At 61.6% G+C, this 24,028-nt stretch overlaps 1 protein-coding gene and 1 long non-coding RNA gene across 8 annotated transcripts in view; both read left to right on the forward strand.

The window, feature by feature from the left end:
- VAV2 (vav guanine nucleotide exchange factor 2) overlaps nucleotides 1–24,028 on the forward strand; it is a 187,151-nt gene that overhangs the window by 13,847 nt on the left and 149,276 nt on the right. The gene's annotated exons all lie outside the window — the stretch shown is intronic.
- LOC147362284 (uncharacterized) lies at nucleotides 3,442–7,571 on the forward strand. The gene is made up of 3 exons (XR_015136083.1): nucleotides 3,442–3,776; nucleotides 5,922–6,120; nucleotides 7,355–7,571. It is a non-coding gene; the product is annotated as an uncharacterized LOC147362284 (long non-coding RNA).

Genomic DNA, 24,028 nt, shown 5'->3' on the forward strand with positions numbered 1-24,028 from the left:
ACCTGGTGGCTCAGCTGGTAAAGAATCTCCCTGCAATGTGGGAGACGTGGGTTCCATCCCTGGGTTGGGAAGATCCCCTGGAGAAGGGAAAGGCTACCCACTCCAGTATTCTGGCCTGGAGAACGCCGTGGACTGTATAGTCCATGGGGTCCAAAGAGTCAGACAGGACTGAGTGAAGGGACTGTGGAAGGGAGGCGCTCTGGGGCATCTGGGGTCTCCGCAGGGGAAGCCCAGGATCTGTGTGTGTGGACTCACTCTTGAGGGGAGCCGCCAAGCGCCTGACCCATGAGTCTCTGTGTCTGGGTGACAAGCCCCCTCTCCTGCTGCTCCTTAAGGAGGGCTGTCCCGGGAGCTGTGATCGTCTCTGGGAACCAGCCTGCAGACGCGGCGTCTGCTTCCCGAGCCACGTGGGTTGTTGGCGGTGTCCCGGAGCATGCCGGCCACTCTGAGTTGGCTGATGATGTGAGATTCCCGGAGCCTCCCCGCCTGCCAACCCCAGGGCTGCAGGGAGGCTGGAGCTGGGGGACGACCCGCTGGAGGGTCACGTGCGGGCGGTGTGCTTCCTGGTTGTTCCCGTGGCCGCTGCTGAGGGGTGGGCCGCGGAGGACGCACGCCTCGTCTGGAGTGAATAACCGAGTCGGTGAATCTGGGCTGTAAACCACAGTGTCCGCAGCCCGCGTGTGTGCGTGTTTACGGTTGGCTTCTCTCTGCGGCGGGCTGTGCGACTCTGCTTCCCGGGAGCAGGGTGGCTCACTGCTGGGCCCAGGCGCAGGTGTGGACACCCTGGAGTGGACTCAGGAGTCAGGAGGCCGGCTCCGGCTGCGTCCCCCGGTGCCCTCTCTGGGCCTGCCTGCATCCCAGTACGTCTGGGTGATGACGCCCACCTGCTCTGGTTGTTGGGGGGCCTGAGTCCACTTTCCTTGAAGCGGCCGAGGGCTCTGTCCACCCTAGCTGCTTGGCGGGAGCCCTGCCTGCCTCTTGACCACGGACCAGGAAACAGGCATTGCTGGTGGCCGCTGAACAGCGGGTTCCGATGATGCTGTGGACCTGTGGCTGTGGCTCGGCCATGCCCTGGACCAGCTCTGGGGTCTCCTTCCTGCCCCCTCCCTCTTGCTGGTGGTGGGAAGTGGTCGGCCCAGGCAGAAGGCCAGAGTGTCACGGCCATGTCTCACCCGCCCCGTGGAGCGGCTCTGGCCCCCAGCCTTTCTCCTGCTTTACCATCTGGTGGCTCCGGGAGGTGCAGGCTGGCACCTCTGGGTGGCGGTGGGGAGTGGCCCTGGCTGGGACAGTGTCTCCAGCGGGAGCGCCCAGCCCCTCCCACGTCCCCTGGGTGAGACAGAGCCCCCTGTCTCGCCTTGCCTGCTCTGGGCTCCTCCTGGACCACCCGGCAATGCTGAGGGGGTGACGATTAGTCACAGGGTGGAGTCAAAAGGCAGCCCTGTGGTGTGGGCATCATCGGCACCCATTTGACAGGTTTGGAAACTGAGGCTCAGAAAGCACGGGGCTTTGTCTGCGTCGACCCGTTCGAGGCGGAGCTGTGTTGCTGTGGCCTCCGCACCCGTGGCCTCTGCAGCCATTCCCGCAGGATGCAGTGGGCTCCTGCGAGGTGGGAATTGATATCCCTCGGGACTCTCCCATTGGCAGTTCATGGGCTGACACTCCTCTCTTTTCTCAACTCATGTGTGTCTTAAAAAAATTTTCTTTTTTAAAAGTCAAGATAGAATTTTCACACGCCGCTCTCTCCTCATGCAGATAAACCCTGGGAGAAATCGGGCTGTCGTCTCTTTGGGCGCACTTGTGGCAATTTAGCTGCTTAAACGAAACATCTGTTAGCCAGGCAGGCTCAGGCCGAGCCGAGCTGTACAGTCACACGAGAGCGCCGGGGAGGTAATTTATTGCAGGATCGGGGGCTCGCCAGCCAGACCGCCCGCCTGCGGGCTCAGCTGGCACCTGAGGCCACTGTGACGTGCCGGGGGGGAGGGCTGGGGCCTCTGTGCCAGCCCCTGGGTCCCCGAGGACAGTGGGAACGTCCTTGGATGGGGCCCGGCCAGGGGCTGGCGGTGGGCCCCGGAGATGGAGGGAGGCGCTGGGCCTCGTGGGGATGTGTGGGTTCATCCGAGGCCAGGCCTGGGGGAGAGGCCTCCCGGAGCCTGCAGCCCACGGGCGCCCAGGGGGCTTGTGAGCCCAGTGGGTCCTAGCTGCGCCCCCTCCTCCAGGGCAGGGAGGGTGGGCGCCCCGTGGTGGCCAGGAGCTGGGCTGGGCGTGCCCCATGGCGGACGTGGGCCTGGACGAGCACCTCCGTCGCCCTGCCCCGCTCAGGCTCACTTGGCTGATCTGTAAAATGGGCTGCTACGTGGCTGTGTGAGATCCCGGGGTCTCTGGCCTCGGGCAGGCCCGCTGCCTGGCTCCCAGTGGGCGCTGGGTCACGAGCGGGTCCCACCCTCCACTTTGGAGGCTGCCCTCTCCAGGACGCACCAGGTACTGGTTTCTGTCTGAGCCACTGTCAGTCAAATGGCGGTCACGTCACTTGCAATGGGATTCTCCTGGCATGGCGGGGTCGGGGTGGGCTGCCTTTTTCTCGAGGGCCTGCCTTCCCGATAACTGTTGGAGCTCCCTGTTCCTTTAAAGTCTGCTGGAAGTCTCACCTCCCCCAGGAAGACCTCCTGGATTTGACCACCTCTTCCTGCAATTGGCACGGGTCCTCTGGACTGTCTGGCTCTTAGGGAATGATTTATTAAGCCTGTGAGCAACTGGCCCTCAGGGTGAGGGAGAGATGGGTGAGACTATGTTTCCTTTGAGGGGTCCAGAGTCTGGGAGGAGCTCAGCGGAGGGCAAGGCCCACGGGAGGAGGGGTCATCCCTTGGGGAAGTGACAGGGCCTCGAAGCCACTGCCTTGAAGGAGGCAGGGTGTGGTCGGTGGGTGGGTGGCCTCATCCTGGGGGCCAGGGAGTCCCAGAAGGGGTGGGAGAGAACTCCATGTGCCTGGGTTTGGCTCCAGAAAGTTCTGCTGTGTCTGCAGCGCTGGGAGTGGATCGGAGGGCAGGCCTAGAGTCGGGGAGGGCGGGGTGGAGGCGGATGTGGTCACCCCCGCAGGAAAACTGACCGGGCCTGCACTGGCTGGGGGGGAGGGGCGGTGGGGTGCAGTGTGGGGGGAGGGAGGGAGACGAGGGCTTCAGGGCCCAGGAGGAGGGTGGGCCGGGCTGGCCATCCCTCAGACGTGGGACGCCGCAGAGGGTGCCCCGATGGGGGGCTTGGCTGGCGGGGGGCATAGGGTGGGGGCCCGTCCAGATCCGGCCTTTGGGGCTCACGGTGGCTTTGGCCGAGGGCCCAGGGAAGCCAGGCTCTCCCGGCCGCCGTCCGGGATCGGCCCTGAGCCGAGCTGAGGGATGCTTCAGCCCCACCCCCGCTGGGCTCTCTGTTTGGCTTTGAGCTTCCGGCTGCTTTTCCTGTTTCTGTGTGACGGACCACATCAGTGTCCAGGCTGGACCTGGGGTTGAGGGGGCGGTCATCCTGGCGTCCTGGCCTCCGCATGCCAAACCCTGAATCCTCCTGCGGAGCCGGCCAGCGGGACAAACGCCTTTGGTCGGCGAGGGGCGTGACTCCAGACCGCTCCTCCTCACAACACCATTATCACCCCGCTACCAGCTTCGAAGCCCGCGCTCCACGCTGGAGGTTACAAGCGGGCGCTGACCTTCTCGCTCAGAAGCGTGGGGTGGGCGCGCCGGATCCCAGCTCTCTGGGGACAGACAGACCCCCAGCACCTGGTTCGCCTCCAGGTAACACCAGGAGGGCCTTTGCAGAGACCCAGCGAAACTGCCTCAACATAGCTGTGTTATTTTTCAGTGGTTTTTGCCTGTGGAGAGAGTGGTTTTTCTTAAAAAAGGGCTTTGCCTCAGATGGCTTTCTTTGGGATGGCTTTATTGCTGTTGATCCTGTAAAGCTTTAATCAGGGAACAGCGGCGCAGTAGGCTCTGTGCAGGGGGACCTGGCAGCCTGGCTGAGTTTCCGTGGGGGTGGGTGGATGTTTGCTGCGCGTGAGCCAGCGGTCTGGCTCTCATCCTCAAGGCCCGAGCTTGGGTGGGGGCTGACCCAGGGGTGAGCCTGGGGTGTCAGGGTGGGACGCCTCCGACTGGCTCTACCTGGGAGTCAGAGAGCGAGGGGGATGTCCTCTCCTGGCCTCTGCTTCTAGGGGTACCAGGCTGTCTGGCATCTGGACAGGTGTGGCTTTATCCAGCCCCCCAGCCCCCAAGGAGGACCCCACAGGCAGGGACCTGGGAGCGTCTGCCCTCTGCAGACCTGGTGTGGGCCGTGCCAGAGGTGTTCATATGCACATGGATTGAGGCTGACTGGTCTGGTACCCGAGGCGGTTGTTCAGTTGCTCAGTCATGTCTGAGTCTTTGCGACCCCATGGACTGCAGCACGCCAGGCTTCCCTGTCCTTCACCATCTCCCAGAGCTGCTCAAACTCATGTCCAATGAGTCGGTGATGCCATCCAGCCATCTTGTCCTCTGTCGCCCCTTTCTCCTCCTGCCTTCAACCTTTCCCAGCATCAGGATCGTTTCAGAGACCTTCCACCTGATGCGAAGAGTTGGCTCTTCACATCGGGTGGGCCAAGGTATCAGAGCTTCAGCTTTAGCATCAGTCTTTCCAATAAGTATTCAGGGTTGATTTCCTTGAGGGTTGACCGGTTTGATCTCCTTGCAGTCCAAGTCATGTATGGATGTGAGGGTTGGTACCCAGAGAAGCTCCCCGTGTTAGTCACGGGGCTGGGCTGGGCCTGCCATCGGGAATCTGCTTGTCTTATCCCCACACCTGCTCCTGAGGCCTGTCCACACACCTTCTTTCATCCCCTCCAAGGAGGGAGTGTTCTCACCTTCTCACTGTCCTGACATCAGCGGGATCTGGGAGCCACATATTCATTGCGTGTCGGAGTTTCTCAGGCGGTGTTCCCAGCGAGACATGAAATCTGCCGTGTTTACATCTGACAGAGCCTTCGTGGCGTTTTACACCGTTTTTCAGGGTTCCCTGGTGTATGGAAGCTGCTGATGCCCCAGGCCCCATGGCTGGACGCCCACCACCCTCCTTTGTAGAAAGCGTGCCGTTTGCCCCTGCTATGGGACAGCCCTTCTGAGAGCTCCGTGTGCAAAGGCTCAGTCCAGCGGGCATTCTTGAGTCAGGGGTGCGTCTCTGAGGCCACGTCTGAGGCAAGGCCCCTCCCTTGAAGAGCCTGCCCTCACGAGGCAGGAGCTGTGTCCACCCAGGGTGCCCCGACCCTCCCCAGACACTGTCCTTGGCTCCAGCCAGTGGCGTCTCCTGGTCGTCCAGGTGTCTGGCGAGCCCGAGCTGCCGACTCTTCAGTGGGTTCATGGTCTGTGGATTCAGGGCTCTGGTTTCTGATCAGCGATGAAGCCTCAGGGAGGAAAGGCTCTTGCACCGAGCTTCCGGGTGCAGGCCCTGACGGTGCTTGTCTTGAGGGAAGGGGCTCCCACTTGCCCGTGTCCCTCGGGGTTGTGCAGAGAGAGTCTGTCACGCGCTCTGGGAGGGGCTAGCCCTCTGGGTGCAGCCTGGCCATGCCCTCAAAGCTCTCGAAGGGTCGTTGCTCCAAGAAGTGGTAACTCACAGTGTATCTATGGGTGGGAATGATCAGTGGGCTTCCCGATAAAGAATCGCCTGCAATGGCGAGACCTGGCATCGATCCCTGGGTGGGGAAGAGCCCTTGGAGGAGGGCATTACCCCACTCCAGTGTTCTTGCCTGGAGAATCCCATGGACAGAGGCGCCTGGCAGGCTACAGTCCGTGGGGTCACGAAGCATTGGACACGACTGAGCGACTAAGCACAGCACCCACAGCATGGTCGGTGCCCCCCACCCCCCCGAAAAGTAACCATCATTGAAACTGCACAGGATAAACCTCGTTATTCAGTAAAGCAGGTGGAACTGAGATCTGGAGAAAGAAAAACTGAACCTCAGGAGAGCAGGAAGGTGACCCGAGAGCCGGGAGACCTGGCCGGGGACTCAGCCTCCAGGGTGACGGCAGGGAGCAGGGAGGACCACTTGAGCAGAAGACTGGATGCGGAGACAAACAAAAGCCCCAAAGCGAACACGGATCTCGGTTCCAGGAGGTAACGGAAGCGGCGGAGCTTGTGCCAGACGGGGCCCGGGTCCCCTCCACGGGGCTCAGGTGCGCGTGGGCGGGGCCTGGCCAGGGGGCGTGGCTGAAGCGGCGGAGCTTGTGCCAGACGGGGCCGGGTCCCCTCCACGGGGCTCAGGTGCGCGTGGGCGGGGCCTGGCCAGGGGGCGTGGCTGAAGCGGCGGAGCTTGTGCCAGACGGGGCCCGGGTCCCCTCCACGGGGCTCAGGTGCGCGTGGGCGGGGCCTGGCCAGGGGGCGTGGCTCCTGGCTGCGCCGGCGACCCGGGCGGGATGGAGGGGCTGGGTGGGCGCCTCCGGGCGGCCTGACCTTCCTGTGAGGAGTCGCAGAGCGGGTTGGGGTGGGTGGGGGCTTCCTCTTTCCTCAGCCCTCTCTCTCTGCGCAGCGTTTCGGAGCCTCTGCTCGCAGATGCCCAGGAGGGTCAGAGAGGGGGTGGTGGGCGCAGCTGGGTTGGGGCCCTCCTGTGGTCTGCTCCCCGCCCCCCCCTGCCCTCGCCCTCTGGCGCTGGGCCGGCTTGTGCTGTGGCCTCTTTGCCCCAACTCTGGCTTCCACGAGGCCTCCCCGGCTGCTCGAGGGCAATGGTGACCAAAGGCCGTCAGGAGGGGCTGTCTCAGGACTGAGCCGTGAGGAGGTGGGGTGCTAGGGCTCTGCACTAGTCAGGGTGGGGGCACTCTGGGGGTGCACCTTGCCCCCTCCAGGCTCGGGTGGCTGCAGTGACAGGCGGCCTCCGGGCCCCAGCAGCCACCCTTCCACACTCCTTCTCACCCGCCGGTTTATGCATGCTGATTCCGCCTGCTGTCTCTCCCTGGCCTGTCCCGGGCAGCTCAGGCGTGGTCTGACCTTGTTTCCTAAAGAGTGAGGTGCTGCTGGCCACGTGGTCCTCCACGCTGGCCGGGGCAGGGACTGGACACAGGAGACGTGGCCAGCCGCAGCTGTGTGTCCACGGGAGCCCGCGGTCGGCCAGCCGGCCCCCTTGGTGCCCTTCTGGCCAGTTTTCTCCCAGGCAGCCCAGCTCTGGGGCGGGAAGCGGGGTGGGTGGCTGTGGCAGACCCTCGAGCAGTGAAAGGAGCCTTGCTGTGCCTGCCTGAGCGTGCGGCAGGGGAAGGGGCCTGGGGCACACCCCCGCTGAGCCCTGGCCAGGGCGGAGAGGGGATTCTAGTCCTTGTGTGGGGTTTGCACCTCCAGACACTGGCGTTCCCGACCCTAGTTCTCTTCAGAGGAGCCTGGGCCACCTCTGGACGCCGGGCCACTCGGTGGAGAGCCAGACTCCCCATGAGAGGACTGCATTTTCCCTCCGCTGCCCTTGGCTCCTAGTCACAGGCTGACGCTCAGCCTCACCGATGCGTTCCACTCTCCGGTCGTGGGCCCAGCGTGCCTGTGCTGAGAAGGATGGGCCACTGAGGTGTGACTGCTGCGGGGAGCAGGTAGGTTAGGGATGTCTGCCAGGCCGTGGGGCGTGCAGGGGGACATGCTCTGCTGATCTGCCTTCCCTGGTGCAAGGGAAGGTATCCGGGGTACCCGGCCGTGTGACAGCCCCCTCCCGAGTGCCTGCCTCCTGCTTCTCCCTCTCCAGGTTCCTCCAAGGCCAGCCGGACTCCGCCCTCAGACTGCCTCCCCGCTCCACGTGCCCGGCTCCCCTCCCACCCTGTTAGTGCTGGCGCTGTTGGGGGGAGCTTTCATCCCCTGGGGTCACGTGGGAGCCTGTGTTCCCAAGAGAGCCATGGCTACCCTGCGATATCCCAGGATATGGGCCTCTCCTCTCTGAGTCTCTTCTCCCTGGGTCGGGCACTGCTTTGGTAAACAGAGGGTGTTGTGGAAGTCTCAGGGCCTGGGCGGGCAGAACGTCCCACATGAACTGTCTGCAGAGAGGAGAGAACCTCGCCCTCATTTCGGGCACCTCCCTTTTCTGTGTGGCTGGCATTAGCTGAGTCCCAGTGAAGAGGAAACGTGATGCCCTCAGCTCACTGCCACCCCCCCCCCACCGGCAGATAGGTGCTGGATTTCCTGGCCGAGGGAGCCCTTGGCAGAGCTGCCCAATGGAGGCTGGGTTGGGGTGAAGCCTTGTGGAGCGATTCTCTGGTTGGAGGTCCCTCGGGTTAGCACTCAGGGCGAGTCTGTGGGTCAGCGGCCCCTGGGCCCTTGTCCAGACTGGAGGGCACTTTGGGGGCGACAGGGGAGTAAGGCTGCAGTCTCTCGTGGTTTCAAATTTAAACTGTGAGATGCTGGAAGTTCCCGCAGATCTGCTCAGCTCTGGCCTGGGAGGGGTGGCCTTGACAGCACCCAGCACCCCCGCCCTTGCCCCACGATGCAGGCGCTATGATCCTAGAGCCAGAGCTGTAACAAAGTGCTGGACGGATGGCACACCTCTGTGGGGCGGGGCTGCCAACCGGGTTTAATCCTCTGATTCTTCCCAGCAACCGCGGAGCAGAGAGGGCAACAGCCCGGCGACCAGACCAGGGCAAAAGAGGCGCCTCCCACGAGGGCCTCGAGGTGGCCGCCCTGCCCTGAGCGCTCCCGGGCCTTCCTGTGCCCAGGCACCCCTAATGGAGCCCCCCAGACTGGGAGCTTACACAACAGAGTTTTTTCTCTCCGGAGGGAGGTCAGAAATTGAGGTGTGGGCAGGACAGGGCTCCCTCTGGAGGCTCCAGGGGAGGGTCCCTCCCGCCTCTCCCAGCTTCTGGTGGCCCAGCTGCCCCCGGCTCGCCTCTGCCTCCGTCTTCATGTGGCTTCTCTCCTGCATGTGTCTGCTTTGGTTTTGCTTTTTGGTCGCTTCATCTGTCCGGCTCTTTTGTGACCCCAGGGACAGTAGCCCTCCAGGCTCCTCTGTCCGTGGGATTCTCCAGGCAGGAACACTGGTGTGGGGTGCCATTTCCTCCTCCAGGGGATCTTCCCGACCCAGGGATCAAACCCACTTTCCTCTCTCTGAAGACGACACTGCTCACTGGGTGAGGGGTCCACCCTGAGCCAGGGTGATTCTGTCTCGACGTCTTTACCTGATTCCAAATACGGTCACGTTCTGAGGGTCTGGGGTGAGGACGTGGCCGGCTCTGCTGTTCTGGGGGAGGGAGCACACTTTGGCCCCCTGCTTTGCTCTCTGCTTCCTCTTTCTCCTGTCCAGGCGTTGGCTGGTATCTGGGCTCCTGGTGGATTGGAGTGTAGGGTTTGGGCCTTGCTGAACGACTGGCTTGGGACTGTGGGCAAGGTGCATGTTGAGGTGTGGGTGCCCCCAGGAGGGCAGGGGCCTGGCTGGCGGGGCCACGTGCAGGTTGGCCAGGCGGAGATGGGTCGGCAGGAGGTCGAGGGGGTGGACGTGGGGCTCGTTGGCTGGTGGGGCCCCTGTGGTCTGCAGCTGGTCGCTGCGCTCAGTTCTCACCCCCTGAGCCGCTTGGCTGACTTCTCACTTCCCTAGGTTGCCCCCGCCCCCTCCTCCCAGAAATAGCACTGGAGTGGGTGGGGGTGGGGCGGGTCGGCAGGTGGGCGGGCAGCTCGCTGACCGGACCCAGGAGCTTTGGTTTCATGTCTGACTAAAGGGCTCTCGTCCATGGTGGGTGGGGAAAGGCGTTCACTTCCCTGCTTGGGGCACCTGTGCCTGCACCTTTCCCACAGAGGTGGGCCTGACTGGCGTTTGAATGATGGACGAACGGGTGGATAGACAGACGGATGGGTGGATGGGTGGGTGGATAGGTGGATGGATAGACAGACGGATGGGTGGTTGGATGGACAGACAGATGGGTGGATGGATGGGCAGACAGATGGGTGGATGGATGGACAGACGGATGGGTGGTTGGATGGACAGATGGATGGGTGGATGGATGGGCAGACAGATGGGTGGATGGATGGACAGACAGATGGGTGGATGGATGGGCAGACAGATGGGTGGATGGATGGACAGACAGATAGGTGGATGGGTGGACAGACGGATGGATGGATGGATGGAAAGACAGATGGGTGGATGGGTAGGTGGACAGACAGATGGATGGGTGGTTGGATGGACAGACAGATGGGTGGATGGGTGGGTGGACAGACAGATGGATGGGTGGTTGGATGGACAGACAGACAGATGGATGGATGGGTGGATGGATGGACAGATGGATGGTGGTTGGATGGACAGACAGATGGGTGGATGGGTGGACAGACGGATAGATGGATGGTTGGATGGACAGACAGACAGACGGATGGATGGGTGGATGGGTAGATGGATAGACAGACAGATGGTTGGGTGGTTGGATGGACAGACAGATGGGTGGATGGGTGGACAGACGGATGGATGGATGGACATATAGATGGGTGGATGGGTGGGTGGACAGATGTATGGATGGGTGGTTGGATGGACAGACAGACAGATGGGTGGATGGGTGGATAGGTGGATGGATAGACAGATAGATGGATGGGTGGTTGGATGGACAGACAGATGGGTGGATGGGTGGACAGACGGATGGATGAATGGACAGATGGATGGATGGGTGGATGGGTGGACAGACGGATGGATGGAGGGATGGACAGACTGATGGATGGATGGATGGATGGACAGACAGATGGATGGGTGGTTGGATGGACAGACGGATGGATGGGTGGATGGATGGATGCACAGACAGACGGATGGGTGGGTGGACGGATGACTGAAGGTGGGTGACGGATGCCCAGGGCTTTCTGAGGTCCTCCTTGGCACCACCATTTCCGCTTGGTGGAGCCCGTCTGGACTGAGGCCGTGGGCTATGGCAGTCCTGCATGGTGGCCTCCCCGCCTCGGGCCTCTACTGGAGGTAGAGCCTTTGGTCCCAAGAGAGAATCTCTTTGGAGGAACAGAGCCATTTGCTGCCCTGCAGATATAATAGTGAAACTCTGGAAACACCCGGACTGCCCCTGGGAGAGGGGTGGACAGTCATGGGACACGGAAGAGCGGCCGGCCTGGGGGCTACTGCAGGCCCCCAGCACCTGAGCTGGCCACTCATGCTGTGAGCGAGCAGGTGTCAGGGCTCGGAGTTGCCAGTCATTCCCAGCAGGCTTTTTTTTTTTAAAGCAGAAGTCAAGGAGCTGGGCAGAAAAAGGCCCTGAGTGGTTAGTGGTGCTTTAGGCTTGAGAGTTGGACATCCTATAGGATTTTGCTTTATTTCAATCCCCAAATCGACCAGAATGGTGCCCCCAGACATCTGTTAAAACTGCACAGGACCTGCTGGCAGCTGGCGAGGAGGCAGACCCCTCAGTACCAGTCTGGGCCTCAGTTTCCCCACCTGGCCAAGTCGGGATGGTTATTCCCGCCCGGGAGCACCTCAAGTGGCGAAGGTTTCAGAGAAGGGAAAGGCCAGGGGGACTGGCTGCAGCTTGAGCCCCAGTGGACTCCAGGCCCAGGGCACCTGGGCGGGGGAGCCGAGTGTCCTCCCACACATCCTGGGCAGGTGGCGCCCTGCAGGCTGTCAGCTTCTCTGCCTGCAAACGGCCCGGGCCTCCCTGGACAGGCTGTGTCCTCAGGCCCGGGTGCCGCCTCCCTCCCCCGCTTGGCTCCCACCCGGGTAGGGGCGGGGGTGAGTCTGCAGCTGCGAACATTCCTGACCCCTGTTCGGGGGAGAGAGCCCAGCTGCTGGCCTGGCAAACAATGGAGCCCCCCCGCCCCCACTCCAGTGCCCTGGGCCTGGCGCTGGTGTGGCTGGAATTTCCAGAAAGTGCAGTCTCTGAGTTGACATCCGGGCTCTCTGGCTGTCAGAAGGTGTTGTCCTGAGTAGCTTGCCGCACCGGTTCCCGGGCTGTGTGTTCAGTCCGTTCACGGGATCCACTGCTCCAGGCTTCACCCAAAGTGGAGGAATCTTCATAAGGTGTCTTGAAAGTAACGCCTACTGCTTGGAAAAACAGAAACACCTTAGAAAAACACAGCTCCCTGGACCCCTGCCCCCCACAGGCCTGTGTCTCTGTTGCTTTGAGGCCCTCAGACCCGCTGTGTCTGTCCATCTGGATGCTTAGTCAGTCGTGTCTGACTCTGTGCAACTCCATGGACTGTAGCCCTCCAGGCTCCTCTGTCCATGGGATTCTCCAGGCCAGATTACTGGAGTGGGTTGCCGTTTCCTTCTGCAGGGGTTCTTCCCTACCCAGGGATCAAACCCAGGTCTTCTGCATTGCAGGCAGATTCTTTACCATCTGAGCCACCATCACTGAGGCTATTTTTGCTTTTCCTCCCAGGAGAGCCAGAGACCCTCCTATGAGGCCAGGAGTTTGGGGTGGAGGGCATGGCGTGGCGGGTGGGGGCCGGGAAATGCTGAGGGGCTGGTGGGTGGCCCAGGGGGAATCTCGTGGTCTTGGTGAGGGGCCCCACCGAGGGGAGACCTTGGACATCATCCAGGTTCTGAAGTTTTCAAAGCAGGTTTTTGTTGTTCCAGCCGTGGTAAGATACACACAGCTGCGTCTGCCATCTTGGCCATCTTTTAGTACGCTCACACCGTCCACCCCGAAGCTCTCTTTATCTTCTGAAACCGAAACTCGACCCCTAATCAGCTTCCTGTTCCCTCCCCCACCTCCAGAACCACAGCCGCCACCGCGCCTTGTGACCCGGACGACTCTAGGGACCCCGTCTGTACACGCGGGACCCTACGGCGTTGGTCTTTGATGACTGGCTTGCTTCCCTGGGCGTGACGCCCTCCAGGTTCAGCCTGTGTCGTGTGTCAGACGTAATATCCCGTTGTAAGAATAGACCGTGTGTTTATTGATTTGTCTTTGTTTTCTCTTTCTATGTATATATACATACCCCAGAGAGAGAGAGAGAGAGAGAGAGATGGGGACCATTTTTAAACTCTTTGCTGAATTTGTTACAGTACTGCTTTTGTTTTGGTTTTTGGCTCTGAGGCATATGGAATCTTACCTCCCCGACCGGGGATTGAACCCTCGGCTCCTGCCTTGGAAGCTGAAGTGTTAACCACGGGACCGCCAGGGAAGTCCCTGTCCATTTATCTGTGGATGGGTGGGTGGTCTCCATGACTTCTGGCTGCTGTGAACACCACGGCTGTGAACACGGGCATGCCGGCAGCTCTGAGAGACCCTCCTTTCAGCTCGTCTGCGTGTGCAGAGCAGAGTCCCTGGCTCGTGTGGTAACTTTATTTTCTCTTGTCTGCGGCCTGCTCTGCTGTCCCAGTGCCGGGAGCCTTCCCACCAGCAGCACCCAAGGTCCAGGCTGTCCGCGTCCTCACCAACACGTCATTTCCCGTTTGGTGATGGTTTTGCCCTAAGGGGTGTGAGCTGGTACCTCGTTCACACCAGTGCTGATGTGCTGTTTGAAGGGCGTCCCCTGTGCTGGGGAGGCCCGAGGCCTGGAGAGAAGGGGGCACCTGGCTCAGGTGTGGGGGGCTGGGGCCTTACCTGGGCTTCTCCATGGGGGGCACGGCTCCCCGTCGGCCCCTGGCACCTGGGCTGTGTGTGACGCATGCTTCTTTGGGGGCATGAGGGGTGAACTTTGGAGCGAGTGAAGGGTTGTGTGGGGGCTCCTCACAGGCTGGAGAAGCAGGGCCTCGGCATCTCTCCCCATGGGTCCCGGAGGCCGCCTCTCCCTTGCAGACGGAGCCTGGGAGGCATCCAGCCTCTGCACTCCGGGTCTGGCCGTTTCGCCTCCTGTGGGGTCTGCTGGGGCAGCTGGAAGGGGAGGTGCCTTCTTTCCCTGACAAGCGTTTATGGCTCACAGCCGGCAGTGTAATGAAAATAAAGTCCCATTCAAAACAGGAAAAATGTGTGTACATCTTATCCTCCACCTGCCTGGGCTTCAGACACATTTCTCTCGGTGCGTGTCCACCTGCAGACGTTGATGTGCCTGGCTTCGTTAATTGCCACACAGACACACCGCCCACCGGCAGCCCCTCCCACATAAGCGGCAGCCCCTCCCACATAAGCGCCCGCCCCATGGGCCCAGGGCAGTGCTGCCCACAAGGCCGGTGTTGGGGGAGGAGAGCTGAGGGGCCGGGAAGCCCCCAGCTGGAGGGGGAACAGTTCCCGTCCCCTCAAAGCCTTCTCAGGGGCCAGGAAGCCCCCAGCTTCATGGGGAACAGTCCCCGTCCCCCCGAAGCCTTCCTAGGGGCCGGGAAGCCCCCAGCTGGAGGGGGAACAGTCCCCATCCCCTCAAAGCCTTCTCAGGGGCCAGGAAGCCCCCAGCTGGAGGGGGAACAGTCCCCGTCTCCCCGAAGCCTTCTCAGGGTCTGGGAAGCCCCCAGCTGGGTGGAGATCAGTCCCCGTCCCCCCAAAGTCTTCCCAGGGGCCCGGAAGCCCCCATCTGGAGGAGGAACAGTCCCCGTCCCCCTGAAGCCTTCCCAGGGGCCCGGAAGCCCCCAGCTGGAGGGGGAACAGTCCCCGTCCCCCCCAAGCCTTCCCAGGGGCCCGGAAGCCCCCAGCTGGAGGGGGAACAGTCCCCGTCCCCTCAAAGCCTTCTCAGGGGCCAGGAAGCCCCCAGCTTCATGGGGAACAGTCCCCGTCCCCCTGAAGCCTTCCCAGGAATTGTGTGTGTATTGCTCAGGTGTTGCTGAGCACCCACTATGGGCCGCTCCTGCCCTGGACATTTGGGGCCCTTTCCAGCCTCTTGGGGAGGAATGCCGCTGGGAACTTCCTGTAGCGTCTGTGGACAGCAGGGCAGCAGGAGGGCGGTGCCTGGACGCTGCTCCCCCGGGCCGTGCCGGCCGGCCTGCACTGACCCCCCAGCCCCGCACGGCGGCAGAACTAACTCAGCGGGCTCACCCGTGTGGGTGGGCACAGGCCCCCAGCAGGTGGCCTGTGAACAGACGGACCGACATGCTGCTTCCCGGAGCCAGGGGACGATAGCTGGGCGTGACGTTTATCTCCTCTTCGCACCGTGGCGTGCGCTGACCGCGAGCGAGGGCCCCGAGCTTGTGGGGTGCTGTCCCGAGGGCGGCCCCCGCGGCGTTTGTGGCCCTTCTGAGGAGGGTGTGTGGCCCTGGTGCTCGTGGGGTGCCTTCCAAGCGCTGCACATGATGTCCTGGTTTTCCACACGTGGAGGCCACTTACCCCTCAGGTAGTGGGTGGGGTTTGAGGGGGTCTCCGCTGCCTCCGGCTGCTGCCTCCAGCCCCTGGGTGAGCAGGCAGGTGGCTTTCACAGAGTGGGCTTCTTCGCTGGGCGTGGGGAACCACAGACCTGTTTTGGGGTGCTCGAGCTGGCCACCTTCCCAAAGAGACTTGGAGGCAGCCATTGGACAGTCACGTCTGGAGGCCCGAGACGTGATCAGCTTAGAGCTGGGGTCATACGGGGTGGGGGGAGTTCCTATGAACGGTGTGGTGGGGGTGGGGTTAGAGGTTTGAACCCAGATCTCTCCGCCTGAAAGCGGGCTGGGCCTGCCAGGTCCAGAGTCCAGGGACTCTCAGCCGGGTGGGGCCGTCCGGGAACCGGTGAGGAGCATGAATGTTCAGGACCTGGGAAGACAGATGGGAGAAAGCGGAGTTTTTGCCTCTGTTTCTCATCGAAGCCTGCTTCACCCGTCCGTCCGTCCGTCTGTCCATCCCACAGAGCTCAGCTGAAGGCCTGCGGGAATGGCGCCACCCGTGGTGTTGAGGTCACAGGGGCAGGCGGTTCGGGGCGTAAGGGCGCCTGCCACCCCTGTGCCTCGGTAGCAGCAGTTCCTTCTCTCCTGGTTCTGGAGGCCAGACGTCTAAAGTCACGAGTGGTGGGGCCTTGCTGCTGGCCCCGCCCCCGGCAAACCCCTTGCTCCAGAGGCTCTTGAGCTCCCGGAGGCCCAGGTGTCACCGGCTGTGGCCGCCTCAGTCCTGACTCTGCTCCATCCTGCCTTGGTCTCTCTCAGCTCCCTGGATCGCTCCTCTCTCTGCCTCTTACAAGCACACAAGTCGTTGGATGTAGGGCCCCCCTGGTCCAGGATGGTCTCAGGAGCCTTACTTACATCTATGAAGACCCTTTTTCAAATAAGGTCACTTCTCAGGCTCTGGGGATCAGGGCATGGGCATGTTTTCTGGAGACCACCTTTCAAGTGTTACTTGCTCAGTCGTGCCCGACTCTTTGCAACCCCATGGACCGCAGCCCACCAGGCTCCTCTGTCTATGGGATTTCAAGTGCTGCACTTGGCAAACAGATTCCTCAAGCTTCAGCCTCCTTCTCTGTAAGAAGAGAAGTTAGTTAGTATCCGCAGAGCTGACGTGCCTCTGGAGTCCTGCTCGGGAAGAGGAGCTTGGAGGCGCACGGGGAGGGGTGCTCTGATGCTGACCCTGAGACCACTTTCAGGAAGGAAGACGAGACGGAGGAGTTGAAGTGGCAGAGACAAGGAACGATTTCGCAGAGCTGGTGGGCCAGCGCTGAGGGTCTGGCGTGGGGCCGCAGGAGGGAGAGGAGGGGCGTCGGGTGCTGGGCTGGGGGGCACCGCCTCAGACAGCCGTCCAGCTAATCTCTCTGAGCCACACTGCCTGTGCAGTGGGAGGGTGGGATTGAGCCTTTGGGCGTGCAGAAGCCGGCTTAGCGAAGAAGATGGTCGTGGAGGAACACGAGAAAAGCAATTTCCTGCCGGCTTTGTAGAAAAACCTTTGGTTTGACCCTGACCTCGAAGTCTTGATAAGGCGGACTAATTTTTATCCCTCCGGCTCAAACAGGCCATTAGCTGGAGAGGCGGATCTTTTGAGGACTGCTGGGAACAATTTCCAGCCAGGTATCAGGCGGAAATCATAGATGGCTTCCTTGGGCAGCCGTGGGCTCAGAGGAGTTCCTGCTGCTCTCTGGTCTGTGATCCCTGAGCTCAGGGCAGGGCGGGAGTGCAGTGGGTGTCTATTAAGAGTCCGCTGACCGTGGGCAGAGTTAAGGATGAGCTCCCCCACTACCCCGCTGTGCTCTGCTCAGCCTTCTGAACCATCGCTTTCCCAGGGCTGTTTTTCTTGGTGAGTCTCCCCTCCTGTGTTGATGGGGAAGAACTCTGGGATCAGAATGAGGTGGGGGGGGGTCACTTCGCAGCTGCCACCAGCTTGGCACAGCCCCTCCTGCTGGAGCCTGACCTCCAGCCTTTCAGAACCTGCTTCCCATGGCTCAGCCGAGCACCTCTGCATTCTCACTGGGAAACCCCCTCCCCATTTCACGATGCCGACTGTCTAGGGTGTGGTGAGCGGGTGGCCCCACACCCCTGTGGCCCACAGTGGAAGGCTGACTGCGTGGAGTGGGTGAGCAGCTGAGCACAGAAGGGCCCAGAGCCCCAGAGGGACCTGCGTGCCCGGCTCTGCCTTCTGGGCCGTAGCAGCAGGGAGTGGCTGAGTGAGAGGCTGAGGCCCACGCCCAGTGCTCCCGGAAGTGGCCAGAGGGCCCTGGAAACCAGTCAGGGCATCCCTGTGGGACAAGGGGCTGGAGTCTGGGGTTTAGGAAGCTTGCTGAGGCCGGACTTGAGGTCTGCCTTAGAGAGACCCCCTCTTTCAGCACCAAGGAGGCCAGGTTTGGAATCACGTCTCGGTGGTCGTGGTGGGAAGACGGCGTCCCGGGCGGAGAGGAGGCGCAGGTGCACTGGGGAGGCCTTCCTCCCAGAGAGCAGGGGTCAGGCGGAGAGGCACTGCCCACAGAGATCAGTGCAGCTCGGCCCCTGACGGCTTGGGAAGCCAGGGATGTGGGACTGGACAGCCTGGTTCCAATCCCGGATCCTTTGAGCCTGGTTCCCCATCTGTCGGGTGGGTGACGTGGTCCCTCCCTGCTCGAGGTGGTGTTGGGCATAGCAAGCTATGGACTCGATTCAGCTGGAACCCAGAGGCCCGAGGACGGTACTGGAGGCTGCAGGGGTCAGTGCTCACAGCCAACCCCACGTTCCACCTGCCTGTGTGTTTTGGGAGAGATGCTTCTGGAAGGCAGGGTTGCCACCCACGCAGCTGGAGCCGTCTGTGGGGGCCCCGGGCTTCCCTGGTGGCTCAGACCATAAAGAATCCGCCTGCAGTGCAGGAGACCTGCGTTTGATCCCTGGGTCGGGAAGAGCCCTTGGAGGAGGGCATGGCGACCCACTCCAGTATTCTTGCCTGGAGATTTCCATGGACAGAGGAGCCTCGAGGGCTACCGTCCATGGGGTTGGAAAGAGTCGGACACAACTGAGTGACTAACACTTTCACTTTTTGCTTTTTCAGACCCTCTAAAGCCATCGTGGAGTCCTAGCTGCCTGGGGGAAAGCTGGGCCTTTTCCGAGCTGTCAGTCAATGGCCGGCAAACATTCATCCATCCATCCAACCATTCATCCATCCACCCATCCACCCACCCACCCACCAGATCTGAACCCCAGCCTGGGGTCCTTGCCCAGGGTGTTTGGGACCGAGGGTGAGGGGAGGGTCTCGGCCCCTGCCCCCACAGAGCATCTGGCTGGCTTGTCACCTGCAGGCCCCCTGGTGATTTACCCCAAGGGCCCCAAATTTGAAAGAGTCATGCCAGCGAGCCGCACCTATTGAATAGTAATGAAGTAATTTAAAATGGTTTTTTGGAGTGAGCGTGGCATAAATAAAACAGGAAATTAATTCATTTTCCCATATTTTATTGATCAAAGACCTCGTCGTCAGCAGCCCGTCGGGGGGTCTGGTGGGCAGGCCCAGCGGCCTGGCCCTGGCGGGCAGTGAGGCTCCGGTGGCTGAAAGCGACCGGTCATCGTGAAGCGCAGCTCCAGGGCCACTTGTTGAGTAGGTCACAGGACTCAGGGCCGTGTGGCGGCCAGGAGCGTGAGCTTCAGATGGGGAGGCCCCGCCGCACAGAAAGGTGCGGCCCAGCATGCAGAGCGCCTGTTCTCGCGAGAGCCGGGGAGCTGGCACGCCGGGTCCGTCTCCGGCTCTGGTGTCCAGCGGGCAGCGAGGAGGGGTGGCTTTCACCTCCCCGTCGTCCCGGTGGTTTGGCTGTGAGCACGCAGCCTCAGTGGCATCGTCGCCTGGAGGCCTTGGCCGGCCTGCCGTCTGCTTCCCCCAGGCAGGCGTCGACTCGGAGTGAGGCTGCTAACGAGAGCCGGCGGGGGTGCCGGTGAAGGCCAGGGCCGCCCGGGATGTGGCCACTCGGCAGCTCTGTATGGCTGACCAGGAGGGATTGTTCCCTGTGTGCAGATCACAGGCCCTGGAGGGGCCGTGGGGGCCCGGCTCCCTCCTCGCAGGGCGTGGCGGCCCAGCGACGCTCCCGGCTCAGGGACTTCGGGGCCTCCAGGGGCAGGTGGCCCTCCCAAGTCACGGTTTCTGTGAGTGGATCCTGCTTGTCAAGCCCAAAGGCTGGGCTCCTACCCTCTGAGTCTCCCCATCACCCCGCCAGACTTAATTTTCCTGCAAGTATTATTTTCAGGATGGGGGGACACATGGATACCTGTGGCTGATTCATGTTGGTGTGTGGCAAACACCATCAGAATATTGTAAAGTAATTATCTTCCAATTAAAATAAATAAATAGAAAGAAAAAACTTGTCTCCCTGCTCAGAAACCTATAAACTGTGAAGGTTGCTTACAGGTCCAGCAGTCTGGCCTTGAGGTTAACGTGGCCCCGACCTGTTCCCGGCTCTGTCCCATCCTCGCGAGTGACCTTGAGCAAATAGGCAGCCTCTTGGGACCTCCGTCTCTTCACCGGTAAATTAGGACTCACTCTAATGACTGTGAGGCTGTGAGCAGCCTATCCCTGAGTCCGGAGCTGGCACCATGGAAACCCTTGCTACGTGGGAGCTTTGGAGAGTCTCAGGAGCCAATGTGAGGTGCCCGGGGCCCCCGGACCCTAGACTGTAGCAGTCGATTTAACAAGCGCACGCGGTTGGGGGCAGGGGATGCCAGGTCTGCTCGGAGCAGTGAGTCGCGTCCCAGTGCCCGGGGTGAGGCGCCTCCCTCACGGCCCAGCACGGCTCCCCGGGGGCTCCCAGGGCAGGGCAGCCAGCCAGGCCGGGCACTTTGGCCCTGGGCTCGGCCTTGGGCAGGGCCTGAAGTCATCATGCCTTTTATACCCTGTGGGGCAGGAGCTTGGACGCCCACCTGTGGTCTGAGCCTCACTTTGTCCATCTGGGCAACGAGGGCTTGCGTCATGGGCAGTCAAGGACTTTGTCTTTAGAGTGGGGCCGCGGTTACCCACCTCCCGAGCCCTGTGGGCGGTTCCCGTGCCCCCTGCTGCCCCGCGCCTCGGGTCCTCCTTTGCACCTGCCCCTTGGTGCTGAGGTGTGAGTGCCGTGCGCGTGTGAGTGCGCTGCGGGGTGGACCTGCGGTCTGGGGCTGCCGTTCCGGCCCTGCCTGGGGGACAACAAGCCCCCCAGGGGAGGACTTGGGTGACCAGAGGGGCCCCAGTGGCCTGAGGGCTGTCCACCTGCGGGGCAGGGCCTCCGCGTCTCCTTCTTGGAGTGGGGCTGTTCCTGGTCGGTGTGTGGGCCCCAGTGGAAGCGCTCGAGCCGGGCCAGGAAGCCTCCCTGTCCCCTCCCAAGGGTGCGCGGCGGCCTGCGGGCTCAGACGCGGCCCCTGGCCCTCTCGCCCAGTACCTCCGCACTGGGGCCTCAGGACGGCTAACTGACAGCTGACAGTGAGCAGCAGGCCTGGGCTGCCCCGGCCGGCTGCGCCTGGGGCAGTGGGCGCCTGGCCGTGGAGCCGGTGAGCTCACACTAATCTGATTTCAGCCCGATTAGCTCCAAGGAGGCCAACCAGGGCCCGGAATTAGAGGGCGAGGCATCCAGGACACAGGCGGCCGGTCTCTCGGCGGGCTGGCCCGGCTCAGCAAGGGACGGCTGGGGGCCCTCCCTGGGGCTGGGGGCGCCCACACCCCCCAGGGTGCCCCACACAGATACAGCGGTGCAGCCTCCCTTCTGGGCCACTTGTCACGGGGCCAGTTTTCCGGGGACAGAGCCTTGTGTGGCCGCTCTCTGTCAATTCCCCGCAGGCGGAGGACAGAGAATGCCGCTTGTGCCTGAAGCCCCGGGGGCCGCCCAGCCATCAGGCCTCGGGCCACAGGACGAGGAGGGGCAGCTCCCGGCTGCAGCCTGGCCCCTGGCCCCCAGCCCTCGCCCTCGGCTGTCTCTCTCCCAGAACTGGAAGCCGTTCCTGCTGGGGGACAGACCAGAGGCCCTGCCTGGCCAGGGTCCAGCCACATGCCCTCTGGGGACCCGGGGTGGCAGAGTAGGGCAGCCCCTGGGCCTTCGTTTCCCTGATTGTACAGTGAGGGAGGCAGTGATGTTATTGCTTATTCAAACCCGGCCCCTTACAGGGGTGCCGGGGAGGCTGCTGGTGAGCTCCCAGACAGACCCGGGACTCTGGGCGGCTGGCGGTCACCCCTGTCGTCTCGAAGGGCCTTCACTGCTCTTGAAGTGGACGTGGGCTCAGATCTCGGCTTGGGCGCCTTCTGACTGGGAGCTGAAGTCCTCCGCCGTCTGGGCCTCAGTGTCCCTACCTGTGTAGTGGGGCTGATTGCTGGAGGGAGGGCGGGGGTGCAGTGTGCTTCCAGGCGCGGGGGCACCCCCAGGAAGATGCTGCCTGGGTGCTTTCTCCGCACCCGTCTTTCCCTGACGGTCGAGTCCCAGGCCAGCCCAGGCTGGACTGGGAGCCACTAAGAGTGGTTCTGGAAGGCCAGGGGCCCGCGTGCCCACGGTGGAGGGCAGGGGTGGGCAGGCCAGGCAGACGCTGTGCCCACGACGCGCCTGCCCCTTTCCGAGACCCGAAAGGAAGCCTGGCCTTGCCGGCTGCGATTGTGGTTGGGAGCTGTGTAATTAACTCTAAAAATGGGAGGCTGAGGAGGAATTAAAATAAGGGCTTAGTGGAAATTAGAGACGAGTGGTGTGCAGAAAAGCCTGGAGCCAGGCTGGAAGCTGCAGCCGTCCTGCAGGGCGGGGGGAGCACGGGGTCTGATGCAGGCCAGGGCAGGGGGTGCGGGTGGGGGGTCTGGGGGGGCCTGGGGGGTGGGTGGCTCGGGCTCAGATGCGCCCCCGGGTCTGCAGGCTGCTCTCAGGGGTGGGATGGGGGTGAAGCAGCTGAAGGCAGGGTCCTGGGTGTCTGCGATCTGATGGCGGAACGGGCTCTCTCGGGGTCGGGGTGTGAGCCTCGGTCCCAGGCCTCCCCCAGCTCCTGGGGCTTCCTCGGCTCCCAGAGCGCCTGCTCAGCCGCTGCCTCCGCCGTCACACAGCCTCCTCCCTGTGTTGGTTTCTCTGTGACTCTGTTTTGTGAATTACATTTTTTTTTTTTAATCGTGGTAAAATACACAAACCTTAAAATTGCCATTTTAACCGTTGTTCAGCATACAATTCAGTGGCATCGAGTGTGTTCACGGTGCTGTGTGATCGTCACCGCCAGTATTTCCGGGACTTGTTCTTCTTCCCAGACTGGAGCTCTGTCCCCACTGAACACTCAGTGCCCGCCCCAGCCCGGCCCCCAGCCGCCTCCTGTGTCTGTGGACTCTGGTCCTGGGCCCGCATGTGAGTGACCCCTGCAGGGCCTGTTTTTCCATGTCTGTGTTCCTCAGAAAGGTCAGGTGAGGGAAGACAAAGACGCGGCTGTTCCGGGGCCACGTGTTCAAACCAGCAGCTGTAGCCAGTTTTGCAAGTAAATTTAAATTCATTAGAATAAAGTGAAATTACAAGTGCGCTTGTTTGGTTGGACTGGCCGCATCTCCAGAGCTCGGCAGGCAGGCGTGCCTGATGCCGCTCCACTGCACCGGGCTCGCAGGGCGTTGCCATCCTTCCAGAAAGTTCTGGTGGAGGATGCTCTTCCAGGTTCGTGGAGACAGAAGGGACTTGACTGAAGTCGCCTGTGGTCCAAGATTGAACTCTGGGCCAGGACTGCTTTCTCTCAGGACGTCTTGGTTGTCCTTTATCTGGTAAAGAAATGCTGAGCGCTGTCTGGAGATGAGGCAACGTGGGACCTGTGGTCATTTGTTCATTTCCTGACTTTGACATTGGAGCTGCGACTGCAGGGGCGGGGGGTGTCCTCGTTCTCAGGAACTACATACGCGGGGCGGGCGCATCTGCAGTGTGCTCTCATGCGTTCAGAAAAAGTGTGCACACACAGACACACGCAGAGATGCAGAGATGCACACTGATGCACACAGATACACACACCCACAGATACACACACAGAAATACACAGATACACGCCCAGATACACACACAAACACACAGATACACACACCCACAGATATACACACAGATACACGCAGAGATGCAGAGATGCACACTGATGCACACAGATACACGGCCAGATACACACACCCAGATATACACACAGAAATACACAGATACACGCAGAGATGCAGAGATACACACTGATGCACACAGATACACACCCAGATACACACACCCACAGATATACACACTGAAATACACTGGTTCACACGGATAAGCACATAGAGATATATACACAGAAACACACAGATACACAGATACACACACAGGTACATGCAGAGACACACACATAAACACACGGACAAACACATAGAGATATACACACAGAAACACACAGATACACGCAGAGATGCAGAGATACACACTGATGCACACAGATGCACGCCCAGATACACACACCCACAGATAACACACACAGATACACGCAGAGACACACACACGAACACACAGATACACACACACAGGCAGACACTGACACACACAGATAAGCACATAGATGTGTGTACACACGCAGACCCACACACCCGGTTCCCCCCTCCACAGGCAGGGAATAATTAACAGACCACGGGCACTAAGCTGGTGTTGTCTCTGACCAGTGACCAGCCCAGCGGAGGGAGGAGGGGCCCCGCGTGGAGGCTGCTCTGGGGCCGGGGTGATGCCCGCTGGGGGTGGGTGCGCAGGAAGATCCACGTCTGCTGGGCTCCACGTGTCCCCTGGGGGTCCTGCGTGCAGCTTGGTTGGCGCTGTGCCTGCCGTAGCTTCTGATTCCGGCCTGGCCTTCCTCTGTCCGTTTGTTGAAGCTTCTGGTGAGCAGTCCCAGCGTCTCTGCAGGTCTCTTGAAGCT

The sequence above is a fragment of the Bos grunniens genome, chromosome 11, assembly GCF_055505025.1.
Source record: "Bos grunniens cultivar Pamir isolate PY7600 chromosome 11, Bosgru_T2T1.0, whole genome shotgun sequence".
Classification (NCBI taxonomy): domain Eukaryota; kingdom Metazoa; phylum Chordata; class Mammalia; order Artiodactyla; family Bovidae; genus Bos; species Bos grunniens.